Source organism: Choloepus didactylus, chromosome 7 (genome assembly GCF_015220235.1).
Source record: "Choloepus didactylus isolate mChoDid1 chromosome 7, mChoDid1.pri, whole genome shotgun sequence".
Classification (NCBI taxonomy): Eukaryota; Metazoa; Chordata; class Mammalia; order Pilosa; family Megalonychidae; genus Choloepus; species Choloepus didactylus.
The window spans coordinates 109,601,918-109,620,262 of NC_051313.1; the positions used below are offsets into that span (position 1 = coordinate 109,601,918).

An 18,345-nucleotide genomic window follows, 5' to 3' on the forward strand; every position below is an offset into this window, starting at 1 on the left:
CAGATACCCAGATCCACCTGTTTTTAGCATTTCACTACATTTGTCATATCATTCTATATATTTATCCATTTATCTGTGTCTGCCTGTCTATTTACCTGTTTATCTATCTAAACATGTACTTTTCTGAAAAACAAGTATATTCACTTGCATATATTCACTTATGTTATCAAGTTCAAGCAATTGAACATTGATAGGAGCTCACAGTCTATATTCCAATTTTTTTCATATGTCCCAATAATGTCCTTTGGATTCGTGATAGATATTCAAAGTGTTTGGATTCGTGATAGATAGTCAAAGGTAAAGCCCATTGGATTTGCTGAAGGTTTTTTTGTGGGCCGGATGAGAAAGAGAAGAGTCAAAGATGATGCCAAGATTTTTGCCCTTATCAAATGACGATAGAGCTTGGAATTGGGGTGTTGGGGGGAGGTTTGGGAGGGGAATTGAGTTTAATTTTATCATAGACCAATCAAAATTGTGTTTATCCTCTAAACTCTAGAACATGTGTGTCAGCAAAGGCCTAGGAAGTGTGGGAAAAGTACAGGAAGTGTTTAGTTCATGGCGATCCCATTAGGTAGGAATCTGTGTTGGGGGTTGGGGCCTGGGTATGGACAATGCGACATATGAAAGGCTGCCGGGGCAAATCCTAGAGGGCCTTGAACGCCAAACTAAGGAATTTGATTTATTTGATAGACATGGGGGAAGCCCGTGGAGATTTTCGAGCAGTAACTGATAGATTAGAGCTTAATTTTGCATTGTATGCTTAATAACATTACAAGTTCTTACGAGGATAATTTTCATTGAAATCTTAGGTATAGCGTAATTAGAGCCAAGTTAAGAAAATCTCATGTGTCAAAAAAAAAAAGACCTCATGTATTAAAAAAAAAAAAAAAACCTCATGTTTATAAATTTTGAAAAGACTAGAAAGAACATTTTCAATATGTTAATAGAGATTGTTTCATGGTTGGTAAGACTAAAGGTAGATTGGGTTTTTTTCTCTTCTTTCTACTCTTCTGTATTTTCCAATTTTTCTTTAGTTAAACATTAACTTCTGTAGTGAGAATAAGTTTTTTAAAGTAACAAATATCTGCAGAGTTAGAGGAGGGAGTAGATTGGATGGGGAGAGTGGAGGCAGGGAGATGGGTTGGGTTCATTGCAGTAATCCAGTAGAGAGGGAAGGAGATGATGAACTAGGGCAGGGAGATGAGGAGGGAAGTGGGGAGCGTATTTGTTGTCTTCTTGTTGGATATGTAAGAAAACCTGACCATGAACAAGCTTGGGGTAAACGGGCGACTTCTGGAGTCAGGCTGCTGGGGTTTGAATCCTAGCTTGCGCATTTACTGAGGCAACTCTCTGTGCTTTATTTTCTTTATCTGTAAATGGGAATAATAATTGGCACCTACCCCGAAAGATTGTTCTTTATGGGAACCTAGGTTAACCACTTAGAACAGTGCTCAGTTCAGAGTAGGGACTCAACATATTAGCTATTATTCTTGTAGCTGCTGAGGGTGGATTGTCCTGCCCGGAATGGATTAGAGGAGGGCTCTCAAAGGATCTGCCCATTTCCCAGAGTCGTCCCATGCCAAGCTTGCAGTGGTGCGTTTGCCTCCACCCTACCAGTTTCCCCTCGTGTGGTTCTGAGCCCTCCAGCAGGAGAGAGAAACCGAGAGGTGGAAGGCCTGGAGCAACTTAATGGCCTCCATTTGAGAAACAAGCCTTTTGGTTTGCTGTGTTCATCTCACCCTTTCATCCTGGAGAGGGTTTACTTTAGTTCAAGGAGAGAGGCCTCCTAAGACAGCCCTGGCATCCGTGAGTGGGAGATAGAGGAAGACGGAGTTGGATTCAGCGTTTAAAACAAAACCCACAAAAAAACACAAAATTTTGGCGATTGTTCAGCCACTTTAGGAGGCAATATGGAAGTATCTGTTAAAAGTAAAATTGCCCATACCCTATGATCCAGTCATTTGCCATTACTCAGTATCTCTCCTGGAGAAACACTTGTAACATATGTCCAAAGAGTCATGCACATGCCTGTTTCTCACAATATTGTTTGCAATGGCCAAAAAAAAAAAAAAACCAAGAGGAAATAACCCAAAATGTCCATTCAGCAGGGGAAAGACTGGATAAAACTGTGGAATGCTGTGCACCATGTGAATTAACTAGATCTGTATATATCAAGAAGGTACTTCTGAGCGAGAAAAACAAGATGCAGAATATGGAGTGGAGGGGAGTGGAAAGACAAAAGTTACTGAGGCGTTATCCCTAACACTGGTTTTTTATAAGAAGAATATATTTATGTATTATACATTTTAAAAAAATCCCAGCAATTAGAGTTTTTTGAAAATAGACTGGGCTGCCTCTGAAACCGTGGGCTCCCGTCGATGACGAAATTCACACCAAGGATGTGGACCATTTGAGGGGATGGAACAGGACTATCATTCCAGATTAGTTTTCATCAGAAGGATGGTGAGTTTTTAATGAAACTAAATTCATTCCATTTAAAGTACAGTCCTTTATTCTGAGCTCTCTCTAAGAGTTTGGTGTTCAGGTATTCTTTATTTTATGAACTATGATATATAGAGAGACTATAGGTTTTTTCCCTAATAACTTTACTTGGTAACAGCCTTACTTTTTGGTCTCTAAAATTTTGAGGGAAATTTTATCAGCCTTTGAAATGTAAATTTCTGTGAACTAGGCTTGTGGGTTAGGCTGAATTAGTTGCCTTGGAGTCCCCTTCAGACTTTGAGATTCTCTCATTTCACGGCCACATGCCAGACCCCTCTTCCCAATGAGTCATTTGGCAAATGTGAGCTTTTGGATGGGAGATTGGGTAAAAACGTGCACGAATCGGCGCAGCGATGCTACTGCAGCTACTGTACAGCTCTTCACATGTGCCGTCCTGGCAGTGAGTCAGTCCCCTTTAAGGCCAGCTGCCCTGTGGCTCTGAGCAAATAGCATGCTCAAGCACCCAGACATGCACGTCAGCAAGCGTATGCCCAAGGATCTGGATGGGGAGGCTCTGTGCTCCAGAGGCCTACAGCCTGATATCATTTATATGCAAAAGACAGTTTTGTTCTCAGAGCCTCAGTTTCCTCATATGTATAAAACTACTCTCTGGAAGATTCAGAGATACATCTCTCCTTACTTCTCTCACCTGTACTCTGAAAGGGGGTGTGACCCAAATGGAATGAATGCAGTGGAGAGGGGCAAAGGTCCTTCAAAAGACAAGGGTTTCGAGACCACAGAGACGTAATTGTCACCAGACCGGAAAGTTAACATATCTACGAAGAAAGGTCAATCAGCCCTGGATAGGATGAGTAGGGAGAAAAAAGAAAAACAAGAGGTTGCTGAGTGGAGAGATGGTCTGGCCTGGTGATTTCCCTGTTGTGGAAACATCACCACTCCCAGCTGTGCCCCCAACCCTGGACCCTTTCGGCCGCCTCCCTTAGCTCTAGTGCCTCGCCCACCAAGCCCCCTTCTGATTTCCCTCTGGCCACCCCAGGAGGGAGGGCCTATAGGAAGAAGATGTGCAGGCCAGGGGCCTCGGGTTCCTGTGTCCTGTTGCCTCACAGCTCTGCTTGCCCACTATTGGCTTACACTTGGCAGGGTGGGGTGTGCAGCTTTCTCGGGTACTGTTCAGCTTGAGTCTACCCTGGGAGCTGGGGCCCCTCTGGACATGGCGGCAAGTTGTATTTTGGAGCCTGAGAGGCTGAGGTGGTGGACCCAGGCCCAAGTGACCTTGCTGAGGTCACAGCACCCATGTGGCTCCAGGACCCACCTCCCCAGGCAATGCCCCATATCTCCATGGGCATCACTTTTCCCTGGAGATTCTCCAACCGACAGTTTTCTGTTCTTGTGAAGATGAAAATTGGTTAGTGGGGGAGAAAGTGCTTTCTAAAACACCTAAGCACTGTACACATGTAAATTATGACTGTTATCTTTCAAATGGGATCATATGTGTCTAAACTCCTTGGAAAGTATCATGTGCCATAGAATTACCCTATTTCTGTCAGAAGCCAAGAAGTGCAGGGAACTGACAGTTAGGCTCAAGAGAAATAGCAGATTGGCCACCCCCCACTCCTTTACAGAGTTAGATTGTTAATGGTGGGTGCCAGAGTATACCCAGAGGAAGAACCAAGATGGGAACTGAACCCTGCTGTGGTTCAACAGGTGGCTGCTTGCCTGTGACCCTGGGCAAGTCGGGCTGTTGTTGAGTAACGCAGGGCATTTGGGACCCCCTGTCAGAAGCCTTCTGCAGACAGCCGGTGATTTTCCAGTCAAGCTCACAAGCCGTGCACACCATCACATGGCTTGCTGCACCCTGAGCTCTGGCTGTTGTTTTTCCACCTGATTAAAGTGACCCCAGCAACCCCCCAGCCGCTTGTGTTTGAGAGGAGAGGTTAGTGCTTGGTTCCCCAGTTCCTGCTCATGATGGCCTCTCCAAGGAGCGCCCCTGAGCCGGATGCCTGTTGATGTTGCACATCTGGAGTAGCTCAGCTGTTCCCTTTCAAGGCCATGTGTTCTAAGTGACTTGGCTGTGTATTTATATTTAGAAATCACTTGGGGGGTTGGAGGGGGCTGGGTAGGGAGAGGGGATGATGGTATTGCATTAGTTGTGACAGGCACTGTTCTAAGGGTTTTTACATGTGCTATCTCATTTAATTCTCACACAAAAAATTCCCTACGTGATAAATCCTATTACTGTCCGCAGTTTATAGATGAGGAAAGTAAGGAACAGAAGCCTTAGTTAACTTGTCAAAGGTGGCACAGCTTTTAGAAAGTGACAGGACCTGGATTTAAGCCAGGTAAGGAGTCTGGGAGCACAGAGCCAGAGCTCTTTTTACTTTTGTCATTTTTTCTGATGCACAGCTAAGGTAGAGAGAGACTTGTCAAGGTCACCAGCTGTTGTGCAGTGCTTGTAGGAACACAACCCAGGTCAGCTTATCTCCTAAACTTACCACCACTCTATTCTACACCCATGGTTGCTTTTAATAGTCTATCATAATATGTAATAGTATAATATACTATTCTATAAGTACAGTATTTTATCGTAATGTAGCATAACATTGTTATAGTGCAATATTCTATTAGAAGGTTACAACTTATTTAATGAATCCTCTATTGTTGGACATTTAAGTTACTTCATTTTTTTCTCTATTCTAAAATAATTGCCAAGATTGCTTTAAAAAGAGAGAAATGCTGTGAATGTTATTTGGTTTATCAGTTTGCTTGTTTTAATGGATTTAGGGCAGATGGGCTGAGTTTTCAGAGGCTAGAAGAATTGGGGCCTTTGAGTTGACTGCTTGAGTGGAGAATGACGTTCTGGTTTGGAATGGTGCCAGCGTGGAAAGAAGGGAAGAGCAGGCACGATGCCAAAGTCCAGGGATTAGGCATTTCCTGCTGTGATAGAAAATTTGGGATGCATCTTAGAAATATCTGTAATTCCCACCTTGGCTATTTTAATACTCCCTAATATTTTCCAGTCCAACATCTCACTGACATCGCCCACATACACGTAGGTAAGGCTGGATGGATGGTGAGACAGTTCTCTTCTCCAACTCAGCCACGCACAGCCATCTGTGGTCACACTGTCTGTCTGTGTCCCATGTCCTTTGCTCCTTCCACCCCTCTCCAATTCAGTCTCCTTTGGAAGTTACCCCCTCAAGGTTCTGCATCCCAGATCAAAAACAGACAAGGAGGCCCCAGGACCCCATACCCACTGCTGACCATAATGGCCTCCATTCTTTGCTCAGCATGGTATGAACCACTTCCTGGCCCCAATCTCTTTCATCCACATAGCAATGCCTATGTGATGGGGACGGCTATGCAACCACCATTTCACAGAGGAGAAGAAGGAGGCTTCAAGAGGTTGAGAACTTTCCCAAGACCATGTAGCTATGGAGCTTTCTAAAGTCCATGACATGTTTTGATAACCACCATGTATACTTTGCAACCTTCACAAGGCACCACTGCACTACAGAAGACTCTGGCTCTGGGGGGGAAATCTTCAGAAAATCATGAAGAACATATTCAATCACCCAAATTCTGTATATACAGGATGGGCTTGCTTATAGAATGTTGGAACTGCAAAGGATCCTGAAGTATCTCTTTTCTACTTTATTTTTAAATTGTGGCAAATGAAGTCCAGAAGATTCAACTGAATTGTCTAATGGTAAGAAGGGACCCAAACAGATTAGAACCAGTGTCTCCTGACCCCACCTCTGTAGCTCATGGAGAGGCAGATGGCTGGTAGATCTACCTTGCAGTGAGCCTTGGGAACAAAAGCATGATTCAGTAGGGCAGGTTTGGGGGAAACAAGAATAGTTTGGCAATGCCAGGGGTCAAGGGGAGTGTGGTGTTACAAGGGTCTTCTGATTCTCCACTCCCTACTCCAGCACACACCTAATTCCCTGTTCTACTACACAGAAAAACACAAGAGAGGACAAATTAGCTGGAAGGCAATAAGTCCTGTTACTTAAAAGCCAGGGCTCTGACTTTAGACAGACCTGCACTCAAATCTAGGCAAGATATGTCACCTCTCTGAGCCTCAGTTTGTTTAACCACACAATGGGGATTATAAATACTTACCAACCTAAGTGAGAATGGAAATTACATAAAGCTTGTAATGAAACTGGTACAAGTTTTTGGAAAGAGGAGCAGAATCTTGGGGTTGTTTTTGAGTTGGTGGAAAAAAGAGAACTCAAAACTGGTAACCAAATATATGATTTCAACAAAAGGCCTAGGTATTTCTTAATTTCATCTGATTCATTATTTCTCACCGACACTGTGAGAGGGGTGCTCATTTTACTCTCCCCATGTGGAGGCGGGTTGTGGTGGAGGGAATGACTCTGACCCATCTTTGGTAAGGAGTGAAGGATGGGTTAAATTTAGTTGGGGCCAGGGATAATATAGGATTGTTTTTTATTTCCTGTCTTGAAAGGGGTGAAAGATCGAGAGGAAGTAAGATTGTTAATATAAACTTGAAAACATGAAATCCAGATTCTTTTTATGACATCCCCTTTGCTATGTAACCTCAAGTGAACCTCTCTCTGTCTCAATTGTCTCTTTGCCACAAAATCACTGAGATGGTCACATGATAATAGCCAGTTTACATACGGTGTCTTATTATTCCTCCAGATAAACTTATAAGATCGATATTATTATCTCATTTTAGATAGAGGAGAAGACTGAGTTTCAGGGAGGTTAAGTAACTTGTCTGAGGACACACAGCCAGCAAGATGTAGGTGATTTAAGTGCAGATCTGGCACCAAAGCCCCTGTGATTTCCCAAACACCCAGGGCAGATACAGATTTTTAGGATCTGAAGCTTATACAATTTGGGGGAGCCCTTTTTAAGAAAAACAATACAAAATCACAAATATAAAGGTAAGTAGGTACAAAAGTGAATATTTATTTAGATTTTGAATGAAATCCTAACATATTAGGAAAATTTAAAAGTTGAAACATATGACAGACATTGCAAAATCCAGAAAAATAACAATATTTATATTAGCTGCCCTATACTGCTTCATTATGTGCCTTTTACCTATGTCTTTTGGCTGCATCCTCTTTGCATTTTCATATGACAATAATTTTGTAATATTTTCCATGGAGAAAATTAAAAAGATAACTCATTGCTCCTCTAGCATGGTCGATTGGAAATTTTAAAAATTATTAATAGCTTGGAAAGTTTATTTAAGCTTCACAACTCATAATTGATAATGTCATAAATATGGGGAATGTTGTCAAATTTGGGAAAACCTCCATCAAGTTTCTTTCATTTAGCAACTATAAGATTTTAGGGCATTTCATGTTTTCTGGTACAGTGAGTCAATCTAAAATAATCTTTGGATTGGCAACACTCCTTACCCCATTTGTTGTCAGTTAAATGTTACCTTCATTGGTATCAATATTTTGTGTTACATCAGCAAGAAATTTTCATCTTTTCCAGTACAGCTTCCATGCTCCTACCACTTGACATGGAATGAAGATGGTTTACATTAATAAAAGACTCATAATTAAACTCCTTTCTCATAAACCTATGACCTTTTAAAGGGAATTCCTTACAAAATACCAGATGTGAAAGCATTTGATGCATTTGGAAAGATTTGGCCTAGCCAGGGGAAGGCTGGAGCTGGCATATAAATAACCACCTTCAAGGATATGGATGTTAGTGGGTGTTAGGATCACCAGGGGCGAATCTGAGACTTGATTCGGGGGCTTGAGCAGGGGCTTAAGTAGCTGCGGAGTTAGTTAACAGGGCCTGCAAGCCACTTTGATGCAGGTTGCTCCAAAATGGATACAAAGCTTAATGGAGAAGTCTGGGAGCAAGCATAGCTTCCGGGATGTAGACAGCCCCTCACTACTCACAAGTGTGGTGTAGACCAGCAGCTGCTGTGAGAGCTGGTGAGAAATGAGAATCTCATTTTAACAGGCGATTCCCCTGCAGGTTCCTGTCTGAGAAGCACAACTAGAGACTTTAGCAGGAACTTCCCGATGTGTCCTGCCAGGCTGTTGGTCTCTTCTTCTTCTTCATTACATCTCTTTTCCCCCTCCCACTGGACTTTCGACTCCTGGAGGGCTGAGACATATTCATCTTTGAATTCCAGCCCATCATAGTGCCTGGGACACGGGAGTTACTGTCTAGGTAATGTCCACAGTGTGCCAAGAACTTTGAATCTTTTACTTCGTTTGGTCCTCACCTCAAGCTTGTGATCTAAAGACCAGTTATGCCCATTTTATAGGTGAAGAAATCGAGGCTCAGTCACTTGTCCAGGGCCATACGTGGCAGAGCTGGCAGTCAAATCCAGGGAGGTCTAATTCCAAAGCCTTCAGTAGGGGATGAGTGCATGTTCGTTGAATTACTTAATTATTCATCCAAGCATTCATTAATGTTTGTATTTATGCATAGAAGACACTCGGGGCAAGATGAGAAAGATGAACGGTGGAATCTGCTTCCTCTTGGCAAACTCTTTGGAACAGGGCATTGGAAGGGGCAGTCTGGTGGTCAGCCTTCCTGGGGCAGGTTGCTGGGCTGCCTCAGAGGCCTCCCAGGCCTGTCCAGGCTTGGTGGCCCCACTGCCCTGGGAGTGGAGAGTTGATGCTCACTCACTACCCCCTGCCCTGTCCCTTTCAAAATGTCCTCTATGACTCAGCAAAATGAAGATGGGTCTGAAATCAGAGGTTAGACTTAAAAAAAAAGAAAAAAAGCAAGTTCAAAAATGTTTTCTTTTCCTGGAGGAATTTGCCTTTCATACCACTCATTCCTTTGCCATGGAGTCCAGGAAGCCTTAGGCCTGTGGTCAACCTTGACCCCCATTCAAGGAGGCTTACCCCTCCTCCTACTGACTTCATCAGGCCTGGAGGCAGCATCAAGTCTTCCTCTTTGGTAAAATCTCTGATTCCAGGTTGTCGGGGCCTGCCTAGCCCTAGTCTCTTTGCATGGTCCTTAAATCCTGATCCTGCACCCAGATTATCTGGGTTCAAATTCTGGCTCCACCACTTACTAGCTGTGTGACATTGGGCAAGTCACTTACTCTCTATGCCTCACTTTCCTCATCTGTAAAATGGAGGTAATAAATGTGAAGAATACCATAATCCAGGCATGTGAAGCACTTAGAACAATGCCTAAGACAAAGTAATTGCTGTGTAATTTATTATTATCAACTCTGGGGCAGTTATTACTACCTAGAAGAGACCTGGGTGAACGTGTGCTATACTTCTCTTTCCATTGTTCTAGGCTCACCCCAGAATTTGTGTGAATTCTTTTATTCATGCTGTAGAGGACTTAAGGGGGCAACTATAAATGAGTGAATAAATTAGTAAATTAGAAAGCTTGGATTGCCCTCAGAAAATGAGATTACTGTAATGGGTGAAAAGACGTGACTCAATAGACTTAATTAGGGAATAACCACATCTAGTCGAGGAGGGGGATGCCCTCCAAGAATTTCTAATCATTGGGATAGCAGAAATGCCTACTAAGAGGCAGGCTACTGAGAGACTGTGATGCATTTTGTAAGAAGATGTACAAACAGACAACAGGAGAAGGTAGGAGTAATTCCTGGCTGGAGGGCTGGGTCTGTGGTTTACAGCCCTGGATATGTTTCAGAATAACCTGAGATCGTGATAAACACACAGAGGCTGGGCCCTTCTGGCAGAGATTGTGATTTAGAGGTCTGGGAAGGAACAAGAGCCTCAGAATTCATATTGAGCTTGCCAGGTGATTATAACATGAAGCTAAGCAGTAAATGGAGGCAACATAATAATAATAGCACACACTGGAATCTGCATGTAATAATAGGTATCTTTTCTTACCCTCACAACAATCCCTACAAGGTAGTTTAAATTATCACCCCCGTTTTACAGGTAGGAACACTGAGGTTTAAGTAATTTGGCCAAGGTAACCCTGCAGCACCAGTATGTTAATCTAGGTCTGAGTCTTGAGCCTAAAGACCTAATTTATTTTGCAACATCCTACACTGCAGGAGGTCAGCCTGGAGGAATCCTCTCAGAAATTGAAATTAAGATTGTCCACTCAGATGTAAAACTATAGAATGGATACAGAAAAGATCAGAGCAAAGATATGCAAACGGTTTAAGGAGACACAAAGGCTCCCAAGCCCTTGGAAGGCCTGACCTTCACCCAACGACCTCTATTAACATATCTAAAGAAAGAATGTGTCAATCTGAGGGGGAAGAGGGTGCTTTGGCCTCGCAGGCTGAGGGAGGGTTCTGGCTGGACAGACCCCTGGCAGCAGAGTAACCCAGCTTTAACCCTTTCCCAGGGCTTCCTGCCCCATCCGCACCTCTGGCTGTTTCTGTTTCCTTTGGAAGCCCCTCTTTCTCCACCAGCCCCCGAAATGTTGGTGTTCCCTGCATTCCACCCTCCCCAGGTTCTCTAGGTGGCAGCATCCACTCCTGGGGCTCAGTTGCATGTGCCAAGGCCTCCCAGGGGTTTGCAATCCTGGGGCCAGGACTTGGGCACCAAGGTAGAGGAGGGCGAGTTTGTCAGACAAAACGGGGGTTTGCAGGTGTGGACTTAGAAGTTACTTCATGTTATATTTTAGTTTCAGTTTCTTTACCTGTGACAGTGGGATGATAATGCCTACCTTAAATGAGTAAGAGGTTAAAAATAGACAACTGACATTCTAATTAAGAATGCTATAAATGATTCCTATTTATTATAGCCACCTGATGGGGGCTTCAGTTGACAATCTGTGGGTACCTCAAAAATAAAGACCTTTCCCATGAATATGTTCTTTCATCTGGATTCCTTATCAGAGAAATAAAAATAACTTTTCATCAAAGGAGACTGTGCCTCCATCAAATGGCCTCGGAGTTCCTGATTCTGTCTCCTGCCTTTCTTCTATTGTCATAAGCTGCCCTCAGAATTTCTCACTAGGTTTTAACAGGACCTCTTAATTGCTCTCTCTCCAATCCCAGATGCACATGTCCATCTGCAGCTGCAAGGCCCTTCACCATCTAGGCTTTGCTTTCCTGCCCAGCTCCTTCTGCCACCATCCTGCTCCCTTCCTCCTGCCATTGCTGAACCACACTCCAAATATGCCCTGTTCCGACATCGCACTGCCTCCTGCTCTCTCTCCTCCTCACCTGCCAGTTCCCACCCAAGATGCAGCTCAGGCGGCAACTAGCAGCATCACTAAGCCTTCCCTGGAAGGAGACTGCATGCACCCAGGCTGGAGCATGCCCATCTCTTGAGGCCTCTGTTTCTGCCTGTCCAGCAAGACTGACCCCCCTGAGGCCCTTGACTTCGCTTGGGCATCTCGGGGTGCCGAGGTGTGGCAGGCTGTCAGTAGGAGGCTCTTCTGATAGGTTTAACATTTATGGAGCTTTAGTGCAGACCAAGCACAGTTCTAAACAGGCCTGTTGCAGGCGCTGGAGATATGGTAGATACGGAGGATGGAGAGGGTTGGAGTAGGGGGATGTTTGTCCTATTTTATCCAAAAAGGTTAGGGAGAGCTCTCTGGAAAGGTGAAAACTGAGCAGAGACCTGAGGGAAGTGAGGGAGCAGGCCATGCAGATATCTAGGGGAAGAGGGGCTCAGAAGACAAACAGCCAGGCCAAAGGGGCTGGGACTATTCACCTCATTTGCCTGATGAGGAGACCGAGAGTCTAGGTAAAGTGGTCTAAAGTCATCACAAAGTGGCGGAGCTGGGTTTCAAACCCAGGCTTTAGAACTCTTTTTTTTCCTTTCTTCCTTTTTATTTTTAATTTATTTAGGTGAAATTCACATAACATAAAATTAGCCATTTTAAAGTGAATAATTCAGTGGCATTTAGTACATTCACAAAGTTGTGCAACTGCTATCTCTATCTAGTTCCAAAATATTTCCATCACTCCAAAGTTAAACCCCATGACCATTAAGCAATTTCTCCCCATTCCCCCTTCCCCCAAGCCACTGACAACCACCACAGTCTGTGTTCCTTCTCTATTTTTTAATCTATTCTGGACATTTCACATAAATGGAATCATACCATATGTGACCTTTTGTGTCTGGCTGCTTTCAACTTAGTATAATGTTTTGGAGAGTCATCTACCTTGTAGCATGTATCAGGGCATCCTTCCTTTTTATGGCTGAGTAATATTCCATTGTATGTACATACCACAATTTTTCCATTCATCTGTTGGACGGACATGTGGTCTGTTTCCACTTTTTGACTATTGTGGATAGTGCTGCTATGAACATGCATGTACATGTACTTGTTTGATTTCCTGTTTTCAATTCTTTGGGGTATATACCTAGGGGTGGAATTGCCAAGTCATATTTATCTTTTTGAGGAACCACCAAACTTTTCCACAGCAGCTCAGGCTCTATAATTCTTGACCAACACTGTTATCCATTACTTTATACTGTCTTACCTGGGACACAAGCGCTGCCTTAGCTGAGGGACAGACTGACTCCATGTTTGCCAGGCAGCCCTGTGATTAAGAGTTTGGCTTCCCATGCGAAGGAGAGCATGGGTTGATCAGCGGGCTTGATATTTATTCATTTGGTGGCTCAATTTCCTGTTCTATGTATCAGTTTCTGTGACCTTTATTAGAGACAGTTAGATTATGTCTATTTTCTGGGCAGTGTCAAAAATCATGCTGCTACTTCTACAAAGCTGAGGACCAACCAGACCCTGAGATATGGTGACCTGGTAAAGGCACATTGCACTGCACTGCCAGGTAATCAAGGGGACCTCTGCAGGCAACTGCTCTGTCTCACCTCACACTTTCCTTCAAACTTCAGCAGGAGGCATTGGGGCAAGCATCTTGGCAGAGGTGTTATTTGAGCTGGCCTTGAAGGACATGGAGAATTTCCAGAGAGCCAGAGATAGGGGAAGGGTTTTAGCAGAAAGAAATTTGTGCACTGAGCAAAAGCATCAGTGCATGGCCATTCAGTAGAGCTGGAATATAGATGCTGGAGGGGTTGTATTTTGGGGTGGGGCAGGGCAAGGGGCATGCAGAAGGGGAGATAAGGCAGGAGGAGAATGTAGGGTCGGATCATGACAGCCTTTTTTTTTTTAATGGCAGACTTGGAATGTCCATTTCAGATAAAAGGTCTAGATTTTATCCTGTAGACGTGGGAGTTTTGAGGAAGTGCAAAGGAAGCACTTGTACGTTCCTGAAGTTTGTAGAAGACTGCTTGAGCAGGAGTGGGGAGCTTGAGTTGCAGAGGGAGAATGGAGGTGGAGAGACCATTGAGAAGAGTCACTGCTCCAGTCCAAGTGTTAGATGAGAGTTCCTGAGCATGGAGTGGAGGGAAGGGGCCCAATTCCAGGCATTTTGAGAGTGGAGGTGACAGGACCTGCTTGCAGACTGATGTGGAAGCTGTAGGAGCTCTAGCATCCAGTTACCTCATCCAGGAAGAATGATGTCAACATTTTTAGCATGGATGACTCAAAATGGATCATGGTTAACTGACACTTACTACAAAAGAGGAAGGACAGATTTTGAGCATCTTGAATGCAAGGCATCTGTGTAACATCCAAGTGGGGATACGTTTTAGGAGTTTGGGAGGGAGGTTACAGCTGGAGAAATGTGAAAGCCGAGGCTGTAGGAACAGAATGGGGTCTCTGAGATGAGTATGAGAAGAGAAGACAAGGGCTACTTTGGTTTAAGCCCTGGAAGATGTTCTAGAGGTGGGTGGAAGACAAGGAGCCAGTGAAGTTGCTGTGGAGGAGGGTTGGGGAAGGCTAGAGAAAGCTGGAGTGCTTTAATTAAGGCATGGTGGGACTGATGGGCACACCTCAGCGTCTGAGTGGAGGTGATGGAGACCACACCTCATGGAGAGAGGAAACTCTTGAGGGCGGGGATCCTGCCTTTCCCCCATTATTCTCCAGGAAGCTCAGCCTGTCTCAGAACCCAGGAACACGGAGGAGAGGGGCAGACACTGAATGGCCGACTAGGAAAAATGGGTAGCCATGGGGAACTTAGTCCACCACTTTGCCTTGGGTTTGAAGTCCCTTTTGTTCCCTTATTAAGGGGAACATCTTGTCTTATGGTATGGATATAATCTGCTCTCTCATTCTTGATGTTCCAGGCTCTCTTTCTCTCCCTTGCTTCCATCCATCCATTTTGTTTCTGACTTTTGCTGGCATAAATATCTACTAGAAGTTTAGCCCGTTCAACATGGGTGTTGGGGGGCTCCCAGCACTTTTCATGCTCTGAAGTGGGCATTACTATCCCATTTTGCAGATGAGGGATCAAATAATTTCCCCTAGCTCATACAAAGAGTAAGTGATAGACATGGGATTCAGACCCACGCCTAACTCAAAAGCTCCTGTCTTCTCAGTCACTCACAGTAAGGCATCCTTAGATAAAAGGTGACCATATAATTTATTATCCAAACTGGAACATTTTACAAAAAGTTCTATTGATATGTAATTTATATACCATAGAATTCATCCATTTTAAGTACACAATTCAATGCTTTTAATTTATATTTACAGAGTTGTGCAACCATTGTCATAATCTAATTTTGGAACATTTCATCTTCATCACCATCTCCAGACCTAGCCACCTCTAATCTACTTTCTTGCTCTATAGACTTACTTATTTTTGACATTGGATATAAATGGAATCATATGCTATGTGGTCTTTTGTGATAGACTTTCACTTAACATGAATGTTTTCAAAGTTCTCCATGTTGCAGCCTGGGTCATAATTCATACTTTTTTATGACTGAATGATAGATAAATCATTGTATTGCAATGATTGACATTTGAATTGTTTCCACTTTTTGACTCTTAGAGGGTAACGCTGCTGGGAACATCTGTGTACAAGTTTTTGCGTGGACATATGTTTTTATTTCTCTTGGGAATATACTTAGGAGCAGAATTACTGGATCCTATGGTAATTCTGTGTTTAATATTTTAAGGAATTGTCAAACAGTTTCCCAAAGTGACTGCACCATTTTACAGTCTCACCAGCAATGTATAATGGTACGGATCCTTCCACATCCTCACTAATACTTGTTGCAAACTGGGAGACCCTTGAGAGTGAAAGAGTACACCGTTAATAATTACACCAAGTCAGGGAACTTTCTGGCCACATGATGAGTCAAAGCCCAAAAGCCCACATACTTTTCACTTAAAGAATTAAGTGAAGGTAAATTATTAAGAAGGAAATCAAAACACATCTTATTTTCCCCAAGAGATTGTATTCTGTGAGAGAAAAGAACTGACTTATTTGCCTTTGTATTGTTATTAGCCCCAGGAGTATCTTGCATTTGATAGGGTCTAATAAGGACCTGAGGAATCAATGTATGAATTAGTGAATGTAAAAACATAGAACAAGTCATCTGGCTTGGTTTGGGGGGAAGCATGGATCTCTTTTATTTTTTTATTTTTATTTTTTTGCCCAGTGTTGGAACAACACTAAAGACAATTTTAAATGAAAAAGGAAATAACCTACAACTGGAGGAATTGGATCTTAAACTGGATTTTGCCAGTGTGAATGGCTGACAAAAGGTAGAGGAAAAACTAATTGCCTGGGCAGGGAGGCAGGAACTAAAAGCACATATCTTTGTGCAATTTGGGAATAAAAAATGTGATTCCTGCCCCCAGGAGTTTCCAATCTTTTCAGGGAAGCAGGATTTAGACACCGGACACAATGAGAATAGTTTAAAACAACCACTAACCGGCTGAGTGTCCTTGGGCAAACCAGCTCCCTCCAGGGCTTCATTGATCCTTCTGGCTCTGAATTTCCATGATCTTTAATCCTGCAACCCTGGAGGCTTCATGGAAGAGGTGGGCTAGGGGCTGGGCCTTGAGGGAGGGAGCAGAATTTGGAGAAAGATGGAGGATGTCAGTGGTGGGTGATAAGGCCCTGAGATGGACTGGAGTGCTGGGGCTGAGATAAAATTGGATAGAGGGCTGGGGCCTCTTTGTGGGGAACTTTGAAAGCCAGGCCAGTTGATTTTTAAATTTGACCTGATAAGCAGGTCCTTGGACTGGAGATGAAAGGAGTGTCTGAGAAAGATTAATCTGATGGCTCTGGGCCATTGATCTGGATTGATGTAGACGTTTACAGTGAACACTGGGGACTCAGGGAGGCTTCCAGGATAATAGTGTAGTCCTGCCTGTCAAACTAGGGTTTGAAAACCCCCGTAGAAACACTTTCTGCCAGTCAGATGCTGAATACGGCTTCTGTGGATTTTGATTTTCCTTAACCATAAGTAATTTAATCCATGATTTTTATATTAAAATAATTACAGCTATATATGGACCAGAATCTAAAACTGTATAAATTTCTAAGGCAGAATATTAGACTTCCAGTCAATTTCAGGTTCTCAGAGGGCAATTTTAAATTATGCTACCAGATTCCTCAGAGATGCATTCTTTCTTCTTTTTTATAAAGGGTTTTCTTTGATGGCAAATTTTGAGGAATTTGCTAAAAGTCTAGTAGAGGAATAGGAGGGCCAGGTAACTGGTTGGATAGAGGGAGCCAAAAAAGGGAAGAAATCGAAGATGCCCCCGGGTTTAAAGTCCAGAGACTCTGAAGAAAGATGGCGCTATTCCTAAAAATGTACAAGTTGAAAAAAGTGTGGGAAGATGATGGTCTGCCTTTAGAACATCAGGAATAGGTGGCCTTGCTGGTCCCAGGAAAGGACTGGCCAGATTGATCATGGAGGAGCCAGCATCTCTTGGTCTTTCCCAGCCTTTGTTAAGGATCTAGAAGTTCTGCCCACTGGTTTGGCATGTTGAGGGCTTTGCCTGGTTTACTTTTGATGTGTCACTACTAAATAAGATGTTTTCAGTACGGTTTTAGTAGATGCCCTGTATTGGATCAAGGAAGTTCTGCATCCCTATTTTGCCACGAGTTTTTCTTATCATGAATGGATGTTGAATTTCATTGATTGCTTTTCCTGCATCTGTTGATGTGATCATACGATTTTCCCCTTTAATCCATTAGTGTGATGAATTATAATTTTTAAAGAATAATAAACTAACCATGCATTTATATATTAACTCAACTTAATCATAATACATCCCCTGCTGGAGTCAGTATGTTAATATTGTACTTAGGATTTTTGCATCTATGTTCAGAAGTATAATTTTCATGTATTGTTTTCATTGAGTTTTGGGATCAAAGTTACACTAAAATTGAGTTGAGAAGTGAACACTCTTTTTATATTCTTGGAAAGAGTTTGTGTAAGACTGAAGTGACTTCTTTCTTGAACGTCTGGTACTGCCTTTTTGCTATGGAAGATTGTCCCATCATGTGGTGATAGTAGAGAAAGGAACTTTTTACTTGAAGGGAGTGAAAGTAGCTCAGATAATAAGGAAATGTATTATCTCACTCATCACAAAAAGCCCAGAGATAGTTGGTTCCAGAGTTGGTTAATTCAGGAGCTCAACAGCATCATTGGGGAAAGAAATTTGTTTTGATCTTTCAGATCTGTCATTCTCAGGCTCCTTCTCTCATGGTTGTAAGATGGCTGCAGCTGCTCCAAACATCACAGTTTGCACAGTGATTAAGAGTGTGGGTTCTGGGGTCAAACCTGGCTCCAAATCCCATAGATATGTGACCTTGGGTAAATTTCTTAACCTCTCTATAAAATGGGATGATAATAGTACTTTACCTCAGAAATTTAATATTTTATGGATTAAATGAATTAGTTGTTTGTTTTTTAAACTTAGAATAGTGCTTGGCACACAAAAAGAATCCAGTAAACATTGGCATATCTTATTTCATTCTCACTCTCACACAGCTCTGCCCAGGGTCAGAGAAGAATCTGTTTTTGTCTTGTACCCTGTTTTAGAAGTCCCTTAGCAGATTTATCTTTGCACCTTACTGGGCGGAATTATGGCAAGTGCCCATTCCTAAACCAGTCTTGAAATTAT

At 43.0% G+C, this 18,345-nt stretch overlaps 1 protein-coding gene across 2 annotated transcripts in view; it reads left to right on the top strand.

The window, feature by feature from the left end:
- The window catches only part of CCND3 (cyclin D3), an 86,414-nt gene that overhangs the window by 38,751 nt on the left and 29,318 nt on the right, over positions 1–18,345 (top strand). The window lies entirely within an intron of this gene.